Raw genomic sequence first — 6,683 nt, forward strand, 5'->3', positions numbered from 1 at the left:
AGCTCGGTATAAGCTATTATATCTTTTCATATGACTTTATTAATATAAGTAATCTTCTTTATTTACTCGAGTCAGCTTACTTTCGGCAAGTTATTTATCTTTCCAAGTATGATTATTTGTCTGCCGAAGTAATTCCTCTAGTTTAGTTTAAGTTATCCTTCTTATTTGTCGGAGCTTGTTTTGCAGATTTCTCGCCTAAACTAGTGAGCTTAAGTTAGTTCGCTAGGTTGAGCGAGATTTCTCTTGAAGGCCTCAACAAAAATCCTAGTACTGAGTACAGACGTGGTGTCTGACTCAGTGCTAGCTAGAAAATGTGTTCCACAGCACGGCACCGCAGTGGTAGTCAGCAAGTGGTGACAGCCTTATCCGACCTTTGTAGATCACCACGCTCGGGTGTTTTCATAGCAGTAGTTGACGACTGTCGTTGGACTCCCTTCTCATCCCTGTCTGAGTCATTCTCTGATATCGCCGAAGTAAACTCCAAGTTCTCGACATAAAGAAAGAACCTTAGGTCTGTTCTAAGAAAGAACCTTAGGTCTGTTCTAGTGAAGCTAGCTCAGTAGTTTAGAAGTGTTACAGATTTCTATTCTCGCTCGTTGTCTTCCCAGCTGATACCTCTCTAAGCTATAGAGTCTCTTGTCAAACGGTCATTGCCTAGCCATTTATCTAGCTTACCCCTATTGAATTAATTGGTTGATAGATCAGTAAAGGTTGTCATTATGATTCACGATACAATTTAACCATAGTGTTTTCCTGAGGATTTTAACAATATCCTAGAATACTCCGTGGTGAAGTGCTACACCAGTGATTTTGTGCGTTTGTGGAATACCAATTTATATTGAGCATAAGAGACACCAACATCTGGCCTCATCCGTACTGGCCGACCTGACACCTCAACATAAAAGGGTACGTCCTTATTATTATAGGGGTAACGTGACACGTTCATAAAGTGAAACCTTGGCTCTCGACTAATATCTTTACGGGTACACAAGACAAAGAGTTCTCTAGTTAGATGTGTTATGTGTGTGTGATAGCTAGTAATGAAGATATGTGCGAGACAAAAGGTCCCAGGTTTAAACCCCACGAAATGCGCGGGTGTGTATTTCGCGTGAAGCATATGTGCGGACCTCCTCCTAGGTTTGAAATATTTATTTCGCGGGAAGCATATGTGCGGAATTCCTCCTAGGTTTGAAATATTTTTGAGATTTTTTTGGACGTCTGGTGCCCTGTAATAATACTGGGTCATGCAACCAGTACTGATAAGTCTCGGTTGTGAATCCGGTGATAGAGGGAGCTAAGACCCGATACTAATTAGGAGTTTTCCGGGAGTGTTCAATTGGAATGAAATCTCTATGAAGCACCTACTAAGAATGGGCTAATAGGATCATTTGATACTTGCTTGTTTTGCCGTGAACAATACAAAGCATGTATGGTCAATTATTCTTATAAAACGGGAGCTGTCGTCAATGTGGAAAAGATCAATTGTGTTGACATCTGTTGGACTGCCAACCATTTTATAGCTGCACAAAGATTTTAATTAATAACAGGATCCGAATTGATACGATAAACAGTCTGTGGAGACTATCCATGGAAATCTAAGCCTTCGTCTTGATGCTGGCCTGCTGTATATATCGCCCTGGAAATTAGGATTGAATGAAGATCCATCACATCGTCACTCTTGCAGCATTGAGGCGCCTGCCTGCATGCCTCTTTGCCATGGAAGCCAAGGCGCTCTCGTGTGCTTTGTTCGGCCTGCTGCTGTCGATGCCGGCGGTGGGTATCAGGTTGGGGTGGTCGCCGGAAGTGGTGGTGAGGGACCAACCCTGCAGAATGGCCTTGGCCGGACACCACAGATGGGGTAATGGATCATCTAGCAAGGCTTTGTTCTCCAGCATTCATTCTTCAGTTTATTTTCGTTTGCATTGCTGGGATGTGCATCTTTTGACTGACTGTACGACAATTTTAGGTGGAATAGTTGGAATCATTTCAATTGCAACATAAACGAGCAGACGATTCGACAAGTCGGTAAGGCTAACATTCTTGCAGTCTCAAAATCAGGTCCAGTTGCGCCACATAATACTGAAAAAAGTCATGATGTGCTTGCGCAGCCGATGCAATGGTGGATACCGGCCTCGCAAAGCTTGGTTACGAGTATATCAACATAGGTGTCTCTCGAGATTCCTTGCTCTCTTGTTTCCCCCCTCTTTCTTTTAATTCATTTGTGATACTACAGATGATTGTTGGGCAGCCCATGACAGGGACTCCCAGGTGTGTATTCATGTAGAATTGCACATGCTCAAGACAGATTTGTTTGAAAGAAAGTTCAATATTATGCTCAGCAAGGTTATCTGACATTGCAAAAATGGATAGGATCTTCTATGAGCAAAATTAATATGTTCCTTTCTTTTACAGGGTAATCTAGTACCGAATCCATCAACATTCCCATCAGGAATGAAGGCCCTCTCAGACTATGTGCATGGAAAAGGGCTCAAGCTCGGAATCTACAGTGATGCTGGGTATGCACAGTTGGCAAACTAAAAGGCGCAAAGCCAGGGGAAAAGCATTCTGGAAAATGTGGCTGGCAGAAACACAAACTCATCGACAAAATTCGTGCATTTCAGTTCAATCGATTCTGTGTTTTAACGTGGTTTATAATCACACGAACCTTTGTCCTTTCAGCCCGAGAACATGCAGCCAACAGATGCCGGGTTCACTTGGACACGAAGAACAGGACGCAAAAACCTTCGCATCTTGGGTAACTTTTGTGTCATTTAGATCATAACTTTTAAACCTGTGTAAATAATGCCTTTCTTAGTTTCATGCATCAACTGAATTTCCCTTTATTTGAAAATTTTAAAGGGACTTGACTACTTGAAGTATGACAATTGCAACGACTAGGGAACGAGCCCACAGCCAAGGTACGCATCGACAATCACTCCCCTTCTTTTCACGCCCTTTTTAAAAGCTGAAACCTGGCTTACAACAACATCCAGGTTTAGCAAGATGAGCAGAGCGCTTCTGAACTCTGGGAGGAATATTTTCTTCTCCATTTGCGAATGGTAACTGTTGCTCTTTCTCTTTTATCAAGACCGAATTTTTTGTTTGAACTTTAAGTTGAGTTGTGCTACTTTTTCTCTAAAAGAAACCGTTGTGCAGGGGTATAGATAACCCAGCAACATGGGCAGGTGGTGTAGGAAACAGTTGGAGAACTGCTGGTGACATCAAGGACGAATGGGGAAGGTGAGCTCCTGTGCTTACAAATATGCTAGGTTTTTATTGTTTAAAAGAAAACCATACCAGTATTCTATTTGAAGTTTTCCAGGGAACTTTTAGCCACGTATGTGAGACATCAAGCCAGATTTAGCATATTAGCCTCAACATGACCAAGTCGTTTTGCCTTATCAGTGTCTGAATAATCTTTTTACCCTGCAATGCTTCAGCATGACGAGCAACGCTGACAGCAATGACGTGTGGGCATCATATGCTCGTCCTGGTGGATGGAATGGTTAGTTATTCAGGCTTGTAGAAACTTTGAGCGTGTATGGGTTTCTCTTGATTGCTAAATGGGGCTTCTAGTTTTCAGACCCAGACATGCTGGAAGTCGGGAATGGGGGAATGACAACAGAAGAATACCGCTCCCATTTCAGCATCTGGGCTCTGGCAAAGGTAATGCTATGCATTCATTTGCAAAGCTGTGTCAGACATGAAGCATTCCACAAATGTGTACGCTATATTCATCTGAATCTAGCAAGACCATTGTCCCTGTGCTTACTTGATGATGCAGGCACCTCTGTTGGCGAGCTGCGACATCCGCTCGATGAGCAAGGAAACCAAGGAAATCATCAGCAACCAAAATGTCATTGCAGTCAACCAAGGCTAGTATAACATAACGAACAATCCTCTGTTTTCTCCGAATAATAATTAGTAATGATACTGTACTAATCTTGAAATGCTTCCTGAGCAGATGCGCTTGGGGTGCAAGGGCACAAAGCGCAAAAAGATGGAAACCAAGAAGCAAGTAAAAGAACAGCAGAACTTATACTTGGTAGAATGTCATGAGCAGAAAATTAAACTACTACAGTTCGTTATCCATGATCCTGTCATTAGGTCTGGGCTGGTCCACTAAGTGGAGGAAGAATTGCAGTTGTTCTATGGAACAGAGGCCATGTTGAAGCATCCATCACAGCCAGATGGAGCAGCATTGGCCTTAGTGCGTCGACTGTCGTTGATGCTCATGATCTGTGGACAGTAAGCATGCATTTCCTCATGCCTTTTCTACTATACATAATTATCTCTGAAATGCAAAGTGCACAGTTTTCACATGCTCTTGTTGTGTGTGATTTGCTTTTGCTTGCAGGATGCAGTTACATCGTCGCTGCAAGGACAGCTGAAGGCGTTGCAAGATGTATGTGTTGACCCCAAAGTAGTGTGGATTCTCAGTGTTGCAGGTACTTGTATCAAAATAAAAAAATAACAATGGATTATTACAAGAAATTCATAAAAGATTATTATATGACCGTTAGAGCATCTCCAAGAGTTTTTCTAAATTTTACTCTCTAAATCATCATTTGGAGAGTCATGTACATAAAAAACCGCTCTCTATACATCTTCACTCTCCAACAGCTTTTCTATATTTTGGTTACACTCTAGAGAGCCATTTTTGCTATCTATCTTTGGATACTGAGAAATCCGGAATAGATGATGGTTATATTTGGATAACCACTTAGAGAAGTTCTTGGAGGCTATTTTTTCATCAAAATCTCTATTCCTAACAATTAGGATGAATATAGAGTTTCTTGGAGTTGCTCTTACATTGTTTTCTCAACCAAACAAAGTTAGCATATTGTGGGATTAAATTACATGAAAACTGGAATATATATAACTAGGTTAGATTCCTTATGTTATCAGCTTGGAGCTTTTGCCTCAACACCTCCGCTTGACTCGTTCTCCTTGCATCGACAATACTTGTTCGCTCCATATCCATGTGCCTCGGGATGTCTTCCCTTAGGCCCCGTTTAGTTCCCAAAAATTTTCACCCAAAAATTTTCACCTCCCCTTTAAAACACATGTATAAAGCACTAAATGTAATTAAATAATAAAACTAATTACACAGTTTGGATGTACACGACGAGACGAATCTTTTGAGCCTAATTAGGGCATGATTAGCCATAAGTGCTACAGTAACCCACATGTGCTAATGATGCGGTCAAAGGCCTTAAAATATTCGTCTCGCGGTTTCCAAGTGAGTTCTGAAATTAGTTTTTTAATTAATGTTCGAAAAGCCCTCCCGACATCTGGTCAAACAACGACGAGACACCCAAAAATTTTTGATTTTGGGAACTAAACGCTCCCTTAGTCCCCTTCCTACAACATCATCTGGCGGATTGGTGTGATGGTGCCCACAATCCACCAAAATGTCAGCGCCTGTAATAACAATTATTATACACATCTGACTTGTTTTGAATAAAAAGCTGCTGTCTGCAATGTATAAGAAATATTATCATAGACAACGTCTCCACAGGTTTTAGTTTAAGTGGTATGCCCTAAAACCCTATGAAAATAGGTTTATTCATCATGTCCAACGCCAAAGGGGCGCATGGTGCGGGTATCCATACTTTGGGTAAATGGGTAGCATTCTTTTGGCTATTTTTTTAAATAAAAAGCTTTATTTATTTTAGACAATTACATCAAGATGATACAATTATGTAAGATCCAACTCGGCCCTTGTAACTAGGATGCACACAGTCAATAAAAAGAAACAAAAGGACATGACCAAAAAATCATGCCGCAGCAAAATACAACTTGCAGCTTCACCTTCAGCCCTCCACAACCATAGCAACATCTGGACAATGAAATATACTCCCAATGACAATACCTCCAACATAGCAGCACCTAGACAATAAAATATACACCCAATGACAATACCTCCAACGAGGAAACGACACACGCACGCATTGTCATTGCAGTGACCAATCAATAAAGGCCAGATCAAAGATTTTCACCCGAGGGAGTCATTCATCGGAATCCAAACAATGCCTTCAGCAAGGCCATTACCAAGTACAACCAGTTAAGGTTAGACCTGGGAATTTCTTCCTAGAGCCAATGAATCGATACCAAGTACCACAAAAACGAAATCACTCGGTGTTGCTTCCACCTTCGTACCAAGGCAATGCTTTCATATAGACTAGACTTGGCCCACTTCGATCCGCCACGAACTTCAATTCAAGCAAACCATCTGTAGCCTTGTCTCCCGCGATACTATGCTGCAGAGTAGCCAATAGGTACATGTGCATAATTCATCGGAACAATGTGCAGATAGAATCTGTCTTCGAGTAAGAGAATCTGCGAATTGAAACCAATGTGACTCGAGCCTCTGGAATATATGAAGAACACAGAAGAAAATGAAGATGTCGTCACTAGAAGTAGTTGCGAAACCCGGATCTAGCTCTTTCGTCACCAAAGCCGAAAGCGCATCCGCTGTAGAGGAGGCACCACCGCCGGCCATTACCCTGCAAATGGGTTGGAAACCAAACTATACCCACAACAACTCATTCTCATTAAGGAAATTAATATTATCCACACCACTCCAAACCACCCCCACCATGTACCAATCCAACCCAAATAGTTTAGCACATAATGTAATAAACTATTAGCCAAACTATGGATACAACCCAATAAGAACT

General features: G+C 41.6%; 1 pseudogene; it reads left to right on the top strand.

The window, feature by feature from the left end:
* The first annotated feature begins 1,760 nt into the window (after nt 1-1,760).
* Nucleotides 1,761-4,642, top strand: LOC120660168 (annotated as a pseudogene).
* The last annotated feature ends 2,041 nt before the right edge of the window (nt 4,643-6,683 follow it).

The sequence above is a fragment of the Panicum virgatum genome, chromosome 2N (assembly GCF_016808335.1).
Source record: "Panicum virgatum strain AP13 chromosome 2N, P.virgatum_v5, whole genome shotgun sequence".
NCBI lineage: Eukaryota > Viridiplantae > Streptophyta > Magnoliopsida > Poales > Poaceae > Panicum > Panicum virgatum.